At 39.1% G+C, this 13145-nt stretch overlaps 1 long non-coding RNA gene across 2 annotated transcripts in view; it reads right to left on the reverse strand.

Moving 5' to 3' along the window:
* Window positions 1–13145, reverse strand: part of LOC116096259 — a 163373-nt gene that overhangs the window by 84264 nt on the left and 65964 nt on the right. Inside the window, exon 3 of one of the 2 annotated variants that reach the window (XR_004120922.1) lies at window positions 12624–12823. The exons of the other annotated variant lie outside the window; for it this stretch is intronic. This is a non-coding gene — a long non-coding RNA (uncharacterized LOC116096259). Of the gene's footprint in view, window positions 1–12623; window positions 12824–13145 lie in introns of those variants that run through there. 2 annotated transcript variants of the gene reach the window in all.

Below are 13145 nucleotides of genomic sequence, written 5' to 3' on the forward strand. Positions count from 1 at the left end.
AAAGCACCTTGGTATAGATTCTGACTTGGACTTGGAGGCCACTTGGCTTCCAAGTGCCCCGTTACATTGACTGAGACACTTCATCTCTATACCCATGTACCTCCTGTCAAAAACAGAGCTAGCACCTAACTCTTAGATGGTTGTTCTGATGATTCTTGCAGTAGAGCTGGACAACAGTTGAGCAGGGTAGGGAGCTCAGGCAACACTTCCCCACCCCTTTTCTGAAGTGGTGTGAAGACTCTATTCACCGCCTGGCATCCTCACATTCCTTCCCTGCTTGATCAGATGGAGATCCTTCATAGGACTTCCAGACAAAAAGCTTATGAAGCCCAGACCACAGATGACAGTGTGGGGAGAGAGTAAAATGGGTATATTTCTCTACCTACAGTTGTTCCTGGTCACATAAGAGCAGGGAACTATCTGATGTCCTTCTCCAAAAGACAAAAGCTAAAGCACTCAGTGAACATTTTTTCTGACATTGATCCCCATCAGCATTGATGTTTCGGGAATGGACAGACAATAATGGTGGCTTATCCTGCCCAGAAATTTAGGAAATTTAAGTTGGATGTTCAGAGAAGCCATTTTCCACCTTGTAGCCTCTTCAAAGAGAAATTCAAGTGGCTTTTAGCATGAAAGCCAAGTTGTTGATAAAGGACAAGAGTTTTAGTGTCTTTTCTTGACACCAATCCATATTGCTTTAACAGGATTCAGTCACATTAAACTCAATAGTCCCTCCAAAACAGTTAATCTGCTCTTTGCTATTTCTGCTGGTTAGAATTAACTGGGCAACTAGCCCAAGAACAGTCCAAGGAGAGGAAAATGTTCTCCTGTGTTACCTAAGTAAACTTTGACAAGGAAATAGAGTCCCAGTTAGGGAATTAGATCTTTAGAAAATGGTCACATCCTGAACTTCCTTGCCAATTTCTATTTTCTGATCTATCTTTATTCTATTTTTAATCTGTGAAATGAGGGAAATACACTATATGATTCAGGAGATTCTCATGTAGGTATGTGCATGTGTGCGTGTTGGGGAGTATTAAATGTATCCACATCAAAAAAATCTTAGCAGCTACTGTTAGTGATACAACAGCATTGACAGTGAAAAGTCAATGTGGCATAGAGTTTGAGAAAGCCTATTGGCAGCAAATAGTAGAAGTTTTCTGTGATTGGTTAAAAATAAACATTAGACTTCATATGAATTCAGGCAGTTGATTTCAAGTATCCGAAATTCTGACTTCCTATTTATACCAGTATCTGCATTAGTTAGTGAGCACTACATGATATAAATACAAAAGATTCAAGAGGTGTTCATAGTACAGACTTACTATAGCATCTTCGCCATCTCACCAGCACATTGAAGTATGAGGTCCTCATTCTTACAGAAAAGAACATTCGAGGTATCTGCATGGCCAAAAATTCAAGTGAGCAGCCACCTAGTTGCTATAAGTTTTACTGAAAAACCGACATAACTATTTGCCTACTCTTATCTATGATTTCTTTAGTTGCTGCAGACATAACACAGGCTGGAAGCCTATAATGTTTACTTTCCAATACTTTATACAGAAACTTGGGTGACCTTTGTTCTAAGCTATAATCAAACCCAACCTCTATATTCACAGTTCTCAAAATGTAAAAATCAATATAGTCAAATAATTTGCCTAAGGCCCAGAGGATACTTAGCAAAATACAAAATAAAGAATGTCATCTACTGGGCAGTAGTGAGACCATGATGCAATATTAGTATCAGCCCAGAGAAAAACCTGATTAGAATCTCAGTGCTTATTATCAGGCACACAGCCAACTATGAATTGCAAGCTTGCTTTCCCAAATGACTTCAATGCTAACATTTTTTTAAAGTGAGATCCTTGACAAGGACAAGGTACATACTATTTGTCAGTGTTTCTAATTTCAGTCTAATGACTTTTAATGAAAAATATACATAAATAAGATATAAGAAGTAAATTTTTAGGTGGCAGGCAAAAATATAATCACATACTTACTCGACACAGGAGCTAGTTCTAGAGAATTTCACGGGAAATACTCTTCAGTTTTACCCACTTATAGAGAGTCCAACATGGCCTGCTCTGTGTGCAAACACCAAGGAAGTCCTTCCTCTATAGCTGACACTGTGAGGTCCAGATCAGAGCATATCTTACATGTATGAATTGCAGCCCACTAACTTCTCATATCAGGCTTTATATTAGTCCTTCACACTTTTTGAAGAGAAATTATTTTCTGTGTTTGGATGCCAAGGACCTACTTGCTAGCTGAGAATAATCTTACCTTAATCTTAACATATCACCCTCAAGGAAAGTCATATTCTAGATATTAAAATGCCATTGTCTTACATACCTATAAGATGATGAATTGAAGGCTAGCCTGAGCTATACTGTGCAACAAGTCTCCAAAAGCAGCAACAAAATGAAGCATTTAAAACTCTGGATAGAAAATAATGAACCAATTTTACAGCTGCTATGACAAGGCATGTAAATTTCTTTTAATCTGATTGGACGCAGAACCTCAACGACTCAGTTGAAGCAAAAGTACAAAGCTCAGATACCACGAAGCTCCACAAAAAGCAGAATCCATTCTTCTTTGAGGCAAAGTGTAGTACTCTAAACTTTGTCTCCTTTACCTAAGCAGATAAAGAGTACTATCTTTAGCAATCATAACAAATTAATGGTAACTCAATAAAGAGGAATATAGCGCATTGTAATTATCTGTGTTACTGCTAAATTGAAGCTGATATATATTCTGTCTAGAGTAAAAATTGTATTGTCAATAATTTCTGTTAGTGGTGAATATCTCATAGTCCTTCCTTTCTGTTTGTATGTGTCTTCCAACTGATAACATTGCTATAATTGTTCATGTGAAAAAACAATGAGTAGTTATTGACAGTATCAGGTAGAGTTCCTATCTCATGGAGCAGACCTTAAATCCAATCAAGCAGTGGTAGCATGTTCCCATAATAGCCATGCCAATTATTGTACCAGTGGGCATATCTTCAGGCAAGTCATTACTGTAGGTCCCAGCATTTGTAGCTGAGTAAGACTGATTCCCACCAGTAGAATGTACAGCACTTTCCATCACTATGCTATCCAGGAGGAGGCAACATTTATAGTTGAGTGCAAGCTAGTTTACTCCATGTTCAATGACATAAAAAAAAATGTATGTGGTATCTTCAGCAATACAGTATTCCATTCAAGTTGCAAACTCTTCAAATTTTCCCTTTATCCCTTTAGAGGGCTATGTTCCATTTCCCTTCTTTGAAAGAATACCTCTTCTAATCAATCCCTTACCAGCTACCTAACTTCTATGAATATTCTAAATAACATATATCTAAAAGCAAAAAGCAAAAAGAGAGAGAGAGAGAGAGAGAGAGAGAGAGAGAGAGAGAGAGAGAGAGAGAGAGAGAGAATGTAATATTTGTCTTTCTGGATCTGGGTTACCTTACTCAGAATGATTATTTCTAACTCCACCAAATTACCTACAAATTTGATAATTTCACTTCTTTTTAGCAGCTGAATACTATTCCACTGTGAAAATATACTAACTACATTTTATTATCCATTCATCAATTGATGGATATCAAGGCTATTGACAATTTTGAGCTACTATGAACAGAACAACAATGAACACAGATAAGCAAGTATCTTTGTAGTTAAGATGTAGAGTCCTTTGAATATAGGCTCAGAAGTCATATAGCTTTATCTTGTGATTGACTGTGAAGTGGAAACTTTTAGTTTCTTTGGAAAGCCAATTATGCCAAATGATGTTTGGCTGTGGCACACAGGTAAAAGGATGTTTTGCTGGAGCAGACACAGGTGAAAAGATGTTTTGATATAAAAAACACAGGAAAGAACCCATGATGAAAGAGTATCCATATGACCCCACAGACAGTAGGAGATGAACGCTTAACATTGGTTTGGTTTGGTTCACCTACCTATTCTTCCCTGCATGTATTGGTTCACCTTACATAGCATTGTTGAGCTCCACTCATGATAATGGAAACTCACCCAACAACCATGAGGAGGTCCCTCAGCCTTGCTTCAAGCTGGTTGATTAGCCTTGCGGTTTCTTCAGTATTGAACTACAGCTGCTGATTCATGCCTGGTGTCTGCCTGCTGACCGGACTGGTCTGCTGCTGCTGAGTCCTGTTTGGTGTTTGCTACGGGACTAAACTGCTGCCCAAGAAAATCAAGCTCGCCGCCAAACAACTACTGCTGAACAGGTCCACCTCTCCCATATCCTAATAACTTTCTTTTCCACTACCTCTGGATGTATTGGGCTAGAGGAGGGGTTGAACCCTTATTAAAAGTAAGTTGCAAAAACTGTATGACTACAGATCTGCTTTCAGTTTTTTGAGGAAACATCACACTGATTTCCATAGATCTATACTGGCTCGCACTCACACCAGCAATGAATAAATGTTCCTCATTGAATACATTCTCAGCTTTTATTTTCATTTGCTTTATTCATCTTAGCTATTCTGACTAGAGTGAGATGAAATCTCAAATCAGTTTTAATTTGTATCTTCCTAGTGAGTAAGGATTTTTAAGAGTTTTGCAGTCATTTGTGTTTCATCTTTTGAGAACTATTGAGTTCTATCTGTCATTTTTAATTGGATTTTTTTCCTGTGTTCAGTTTCTTTGTATATTCTACATACTAACATAAGGCTAGAAAGGTCATGAGCCCTAGGGGAAAACCTACTACTGTTATTTTTGCTAAGTGAATATAACAATAAAACAATGCCTAGTGACATTGTTAAAACCATAGATCAATGCATTGCTCAACCTTCACCAGAGAAGCTTCTTCTTGCAGGACATGGTTATTAGCATAACTGACCAACAGGCAGAGAATGAGAGAACTTGGAATAATTGGCCCTAACCGGGATACCTGTGTCACATTTCTCTATGTGATAGAGGGGTAGAAGAGCCAGGCATAGAGGGTGAGTTCAAGAAAGAAAGAGCATTTTTCAGACACAGCAGGGCAGGTGAACACATAAACTCCCAGAGACTGTGACAGCATGCACAAGACCTGCAGGAGCTCCAGCCAGACAAAATGACGAAAGAAGGGAAATGGACATGAAGTCCTACTTATAATCAAAAAGACATTTGCAAGTGCTACTACTCAAAGAGGGAAAATAAGTTTTCTTCAATGTAGTGACACCAAATATATCAACCACACTCCAGGGTAGGCATAATGCTCAGAAGTCCCTATCCAACAAAAGTTGGTCTCCATAGGTCTTGGTTTTTTTAGTTTCATTTGGTTTGGTTTTTAAAGAAAGAATATTAAATAATCAAGTGTTACCAGATTGTGGAGTTGGAAACAGGAACCATGAGTTGATATCCTAGTACTTCAGTACTGGTTCTGTGCTTTATTTTCTTTTGCTAAAGTACCTTCTAAATAAAATCCTCTGACTGTGAATCATGAAGAGATTGTTTGGCACAAATGTTGTAGGAAGGTAAATGTAAACCAGTGATAATATGTGTGTTCCCACTTTGGAAATCAATTTGTCAGTTTCTCAGAAAACTGGGGATGCTCCTAATTCAAGGTCCAGCTGTACCACTCTGAGGCATATAGCCAAAAGATGCCCCACTATACCACAGGAACACTTGCTCCACTATGCTCATAGCAGCAGCTTTGTTTATCCATAATAGATAAAAACTGAAAACAACCTAGATATCCCTCAACTGAAGAATGGATAAAGAAAATCTGTTACATCTACACAATGGAATATTATTCAGCTATTAAAAACAAAGACATCTTGAATTTTCCAGGCAAATGTATGGAACTTGAGAATATCATCCTGAGTGAGGTAACTTAGACCCAAAAGGACATGCATGGTATGTACTCACTTATAAGTTGATATTGGCCACAAAACACAGGATACTCACACTACCCAGTGAAGGTAAATAAGTAAAACTCAAGCAAGTAAATCTCACTTAGAGGAGGAAATAAAATAGTTGTAAAAGGCAGATGGTTGGGAGAGAACTGGGTGGGAGAGGGGATAGGGAGAGAAATGGCTCTGGGGCTGTTCAGAGGGAAAGAAGAGATGGGAATATGGCCATGAGAATGAATGAAATTCTGCAACTAGTGGGGGTGGTGGGGAGGAGGAGGCATCTCGAGGACATGCCAAAGATCTTGGATGGGGGAGGCACCCAAGAATCAATGGAGGTGACCTTAGCTGCAACTCACAGCATTGGAGATATGGAACCTGAAGAGGTCAAAGCCCTCTAGCTAGGCAGGAACCTCGGTGGAGAGACATGTACACCAACTTATCCACAAAACTTTCGACCCAAAATATATCCTGTCTATAAGAAATGCTAGGGTGGGGGATGGAGCAGAGACTGAGAAAATGGCCAAGCAGTAACTGGCTCAACTAGGGACTCATCCCATGGGAAAGCATTAATCCCTGACTGTTGCAGCATTTTCTCTGTCCAATCACATTAAGGCAGGGACAGGCCTGTGATTGGACAGGAATAGAGAGGTGGAGCTAGAGTTGAAAGAGGAGAAAGGTGAGGAGCAGGGGAGGGATTATCATCATGGAGTCAGAGCCTGCGTGGCTATAACCAGGCTAAGGTTTTTACAATGGTAAATTGATTGGATCAAAATATTGTCTTTATTATTTGGTTCTGAAATTATTGTATTGGCATCTTATAAATTGTGGTCTTATTATTATATAAACCTGATTGGATATTAAAGCCTTAAGAGTCACGCATTACCTACCGGGTAGTAGGCGCTAGCTAGATGAATGATTGTGGGGGTGTGTAAGGCGTTGCATGTGAGCAAGATGTTGAAAATAGCTGGGAGAAAATAACAAGAGCCGGACAGAACATGGTGATGCCAGACGGTACCAGTTCAAGAACATGGCAAGGCAGGAAAGGAAGTTTGCAGGGTGGATTCAATTTTTATTAATTCCCGCAACACCTGACACTATTAATGATACCCTGTCATGCTTGAAGACAGTAGCCAAGGCTGTCCTCTGAGAGTCTCCACCCAACAGCTGTCTCAGACAGATGCAAGGACTCACAGCCAAACAGTGGATGGAGCTTGGGGACTCTTCAGGAAGAAAAGGAGAAAGGATTGTGGACCCCAGAGGGGATAGGAACTCTACAGGAGGACTGACAGAGTCAACTAATTTGGACCCTTCGGTTCTCAGAGACTGACCCACCAACCAAATAAACATACACGGGCTTACCTAGGCCTCCCTGCACATAGGTAGCATATGTCCAGCTCAGTTTTTATGTGGATCTTGAAAAACTCGAGTGGGGCTATCCCAAAAGTTGTTGCCTGTCTGTAGGATAAATTCTCTTAGCTGGACTGCCTTGTCTTGCCTCAGTTGGAGAGGATGCACCTAGCTCTGCAGAGATTTAATGTGCCAGGTTTGAGGGATACACATGGGGATCCTCCACACTCTCAGAGGAGAAGTGGGGAGGGATTGTGGAAGGAGTGAACAGGAATGGGAGCAGAGATTAGGATGTAAAGTGAATTAATAAAATAAAATAAAACATAATAAAATAAAATATTATGTATATTCCTTGCATGGATAAGTCATGTCTTCGTGCAAAAGGATAGTTAATTATTAGAAATAAAATTCATTAATACATGGGATTTTCTAGTTACCAATTCATAATGAGATAAATGAATTTTTTCAAGGGAATAGATCATTTGACCACAAAGTCTAACAGAAGCACCTTTGGCTAAGGGAATCCAAGGACTACTAGGATATTTGAAATTATCCTAAAATTAAATTAAGGATGTCATTGGTTTCTTTAACCTTTCCAGAATACTCAGATGATAGAAGCAGAGCCATTTTTGAGGTTTACATAGAATCTTACAAAATGTTCAAAATAATGACTCCTGTAAAATATTTATAACAATCGAAGAAAACACTTTTCATCTGCTATCAGGCACAATTACCTTGGTTTTTGACCCATACCACCAGAAACAAATTGCATCCACTAAACCTAAGAAAGCTCAATTCCTTTTAATTTCATATAAGCATACTTCAAGTGAATTTTTTCTGACCTGCCATCATGTTTTATGTTTGACAACAATCCAAATCTTCTATAATAAAATTGTACTACTTAGAGAATTAAGCATGTTAGGAGAAATGTAAATAATATATTAGAAGAACAGTGAGAATACAGATAGAGTATAGAGCTTTTTTTTCTCAGTAATAGAAAATTCCAACACTTAAACAACCTGTAGTCTGTTGATAGTTGGTCAAAAATGATGCTTTTGGACTTGGTAGATCTCAGAACCCCAACCTGATACTTACTTGCCTCTAAATAAGAACCCTTGCTTTGCAGGTATACAACTAGAAGAAACTTTATCTTTTGACATAAGCCAAGATCTTAAACTAGAAGAAATTTAAATAGAGAGGAAAGCTTATCTAGCTTTATTGATCACCTAGAACTAAGTTTATCTGTATGGATTCGGAACTGTTAAGAAGCACAAATCCATCAGCCTGTAAGGCTGGTTCACAAAACAAGCCTATAGAACCTGTGCAGCCGTCAGGTGGTAAGCTGAGACAAGAGGACAGGACAGAGAGGAAAGGAGAGGAGAGGAGAGGAGAGGAAAGGAGAGGAGAGGAGAGGAGAGGAGAGGAGAGGAGAGGAGAGGAGAGGAGAGGAGAGGAGGGGAGGGGAGGGAAGGGGAGGGGATAGGAGAGGAGGAGAGGGGAGGGGAGGAGAGGAAAATGGAGGGAAAGTGAAGAGAGAGGGGAGGAGAGAGAGAGGGCTGAGAGGAGGGGGAGGAGAGAAGTGTGCAGATGAGAGAAGAGAAGAGAAGAGAAGAGAAGAGAAGAGAAGAGAAGAGAAGAGAAGAGAAGAGGACTAATTAATTGTGATAACCTTATTCTATCGTGAAAACAACTAACCTGAGAAATATAACCAAGATAAGGCATTAGAGGAAAGATTTCAGAGCCAGAATATAGGTAACATTGTAGATGTTTAGCAGACAAATTGGAAGAACCAGGCATAAAAGCTTCTGTATACCCAGCATCTGATCAAAGATTGTAATCCAAAGTGATGTTCAGTGTAACCCATGTTGATACAACCTACAGAAAAACTACAGAAGTAAGTGAAGACCATCTTGATCGTACAAGCAACTGTTGCTTATTCATGTTATGTTAGCAAGAGTTAATCAGCTGACACCTTCACTTGACAGAGACACAGAGGTGGACAGTGAAAGGGGATATCTTTTCAGTAAAAATATGCAAGGCTTCAAGTGTGTACAGCTTGTCAGATGGAGAAGCCTAAGACAGGCTCTCTAAGAAGGCATTGGATGTCACTGGTTTGTAAAGCATTTTTAACTTTCACTTATTGTTCTTGGATTGGAAATGGGGCCAACAAGTGAGGGGATTGTCAGTTAGTGATCAAGTGCTTAGCCAATTACCCTAGAGCTGTAGGTTAGATTCTACTTTCCTTGTGGCTCATAGGCCTGAGCATCATTGTCATATGATATTTGTCTATTTACACATTCTGCTTCTCAGTCTTTGAACTATTTTATTTTCTGCTAATTATTACTGTTCTTTGCATTTTAATTGAAAAAAATGATACAATCTACTGATTACTAGACAATGGTGGATAGCTATTTAAACAATATCTTCTAATCACCTAGGAGCAGCCATGGAAAATCTTTAGTAGTAGTTTCATATAGAGAAGGGAATGACCACAGGACTTCTTGAGGTCTCAGTTAGGCTGACTCTGGGTAATATGAAATCTAACTTGAAATTGTCCAAGTGTTTTCAGTACCACAAATGAATGAAAAAAAATAAGGCAGATAGAAATAAAGGAAATCTAGATGGAGGGAGCAATATGTATCAATAGCTAATATTTTTAACGCATTGAGTTTCCTTAGTAGTATTAACAATATTACTTTATATATTAAATTGAAACAAAGTTAACTTGCTACCCAAGATACATAACTTGTGATAAAGTTGAATTGAAGCTCATACTGGCCAACCCCATAAACCTCATATTTCCAGCTAAAATAAATAAGGAAGCTATGTGTAAGTGCCGACAGAGCAACTGTTTGGTGGTTAAAACTGGATGGTTGTCATCCTCCTGCCATGCATTCTGCCAGTGCATCCCTGAGTTTCCTAACCCACTCATTTCTAAGTTCCTCATCTGTAGCAATAAAACTCTAAGCACAAGTTGGGTGAGGTCTGTCAATACTAACACAGTTACTATGGTGTGTCAATACATCACTCAATATGGAATGGAACAGAATGGGATGGAATGAAAGAGAGCATTTCCCAGAAGTTCTTTCACAGAATAAAGAATATCTATCCAGGAGAAATATTTTAATCAACTTCTGAGAGGGAATTACAGTATTATGTATATAGTTACTAAATTGTTCTAGGAACAGGTGTGTCATGTTAATAATAAGACTTGTGTTTCTAACCATGTCCAAGAAATCTTAGTCTTCAGTTTAAATTGGTTTATAAAATGTCTCACATGGTCAACATTCACTCTTTATCTGCTTCCTCCAAACTTTCTCAGATCCACTGCATGAAATGAAACACACACTGCTAAGCTAGCCAAGCATCTGAGTCTAGCTAAGCCATGGACTTATAAGAAAACCTACTATTATTCTACTAAAAGAACATATCAATGACTCTTAATACTTTATCTATAGATCTGTATCTCACTCAGCCTTCATTAGAGAAGACTCTTCTTGCAGTAGGTGGGAATTAAACAGATACCCACAAATACAAATAATGGGAGACTTTGGAGCACTTCATAGTGGGATATCTCCATTAAACATGGCCTTTCAAGGATGTATCTAAATGAAAAAGGAAGCAGAAAGACTGTAGTAGCCAGAGGTGATAAGGAACTCCATGATAACAGTCTTTTCCAGACACAAGACTGATTTGCAACAGGACTGCTGTACATATAAACACAAAAACATTGTAGCAACACATATAAGACCTGCACAAGTTCAAGCCAGTCCAAACTGAGCATTGCAAAGGGGAGTGGATATAAAGCCCCACCCCTAACTAAGAAGCTACTTGTAATTGACACTGAAAATAGAGCACCACTGAGTTTATCAACCATCTTTGTAGGGCAGGCAGCATGCCCAGGAACAGTTGACCAATATAAAACAAACCTGTTTTAGGGAAGGGGTTTTTTATTTCATTTTTGTTTATTTTGATGCTTTTCACCTTACTGGATTTTTGCATGACTTCTTTGTTTGTTCGTCTAGAGAGAGAGAGAAAGAGAGAGAGAGAGAGAGAGAGAGAGAGAGAGAGAGAGGGAGAGAGAGAGAGAGACAGAGAGAGAGAGAGAAAGAGAGAGAGAGGGAGACAGAGAGAGAGAGGGAGACAGGCAGAAAGAGAGAGAGAGAGAGAGAGAGAGAGAGAGAGAGAGAGAGAGAGAGAGAGAGAGAGAGAGAGAGAGAGAGAGAGAGAGAGAGAGAGAGAGAAAACAGTAAGTTGTGTGGGTAGGATCCGAAGGAGGTGAGGGAGGGGAAAAACAGGATCAAAACATATTGTGTGAAAAAAAATTAATTAAAAAAAAAGTTTTTCCTAAACTCAGAGGAGTATGTTCATGTGTTGTTGACATCTGGAACTTTTAATGATGATGCTTTCACATTGTGTGTTTCACTGAACCCTCACAACCATCCCAAGAGGAACAAGATGCTATTAAGAGCCGAGAGAACAAAAGACACATCTCTAAAGTCATGTACATTTGAAATCACAAGCATGGGTAATTCATACCAAGAGTAATGAAAATGTTGAAATAATATTTACTTACTCAAACCAAGGAAAAACACTTAAACTTGTGTAAGATGAATTGTAAATACATGTATATCCTAAAGGGCTGGTTATAAGGTAGCAATGGATTAGGTCTTCGACAGACAGAGGCATTAAACTTGAGGGATACATTACCTCACCTGTCTAAGGGCCCACAGACCTTATAGAAACCCTATATTTATTGAAAACATAATATATACCAGAGAAGGGGTGTGGTCTAGTAACTTCTATTAGCAGTTCCACTGTTGTACTTTGCCACATCTGCACCTCTAAGAACAGTCATCAGAAAGTTGACATGTTCCAAGCACACTCTTCCAAATGATCAGACCAACCAGATCTTAAGTAAGTCTAACCTCTCCTGCTGGGTACACACACCTTGGGACACATGAAGATATTCACTGTGTATCTCGTTAGAACAGGACAGGTCTCTGGCCATGAAGGAACTGAAGTGTGGAAGAGACAGAAATATAAGCAAGGTGAGATGAGATGAGGTGAGGTGAGAGTATTGGATGGTGAGATACAGGACAGATGCTTGTGTTGTGCTTGCCACTCAGTCACTATATGTCATCATCAATAATATATTTGCAATAATGTGATAGTTTTCTTTACATCCGCTATTATTAAGCTCCAGATCTCTGTACTCAAATGTCTGCTCAATGATTTTTTTTTCCTCAGGTATGTCATGGGTATCACAACCCCAAGTCTCATGCTGAACTTAAAACACCCACCTCCATTTTGTACCTTCTGCACTGTTTCTGACTTCTGAAAATCTTCACACCAAATCTACCTCAATAGTCTCACCAAACTTGGAGTCTTAAGTATTAATAAAAAAGGGTAAAAAAAAAAAAATCACCTTCTTGCCTCTTTGAACTCCCAGCTGGTGACAGATTAGTGCCTCTCATTTCACCAGTGGCAAGGAGGGGTAAGTCTGTGTGGATGATGCTCCGTACACCTGAGTGTCAGCTCCTGAGACTGTAGCTGATCTCTGTATGCTCTCAATGATCAGGCTGTGCATTGTGCTGGCCAATCTCAGAAGAAACTGAATATGTAAATGAATAACTGAAAGTGAAAATTAAAGAAGAAAAGTCAGGGATATCATTTTGCAGGTCACAACTTATCATTTCTTATTCTTTCCCACAAGTCAGATATTAATTGAGATTACCTCCTCCGATTAAGCATGTTCTTTGGGGTCATTGATTTAGCCATAGGAAAGACTCCAAGTAGATGAGAAATGCCCCACTGCAGTGCACAGGATTGAGACCTGAAACACTTACTTCAAGTTGTACTAGTAGACAGTGTTCAAGAATTCCTCTCTTGAAACTTGAAGCAATCCCACTAAAATCAGGGACTAGACAAGGCTGCCCACTCTCTCCCTACCTAT

Source organism: Mastomys coucha, unplaced genomic scaffold (assembly GCF_008632895.1).
Source record: "Mastomys coucha isolate ucsf_1 unplaced genomic scaffold, UCSF_Mcou_1 pScaffold18, whole genome shotgun sequence".
Taxonomy (NCBI): Eukaryota; Metazoa; Chordata; class Mammalia; order Rodentia; family Muridae; genus Mastomys; species Mastomys coucha.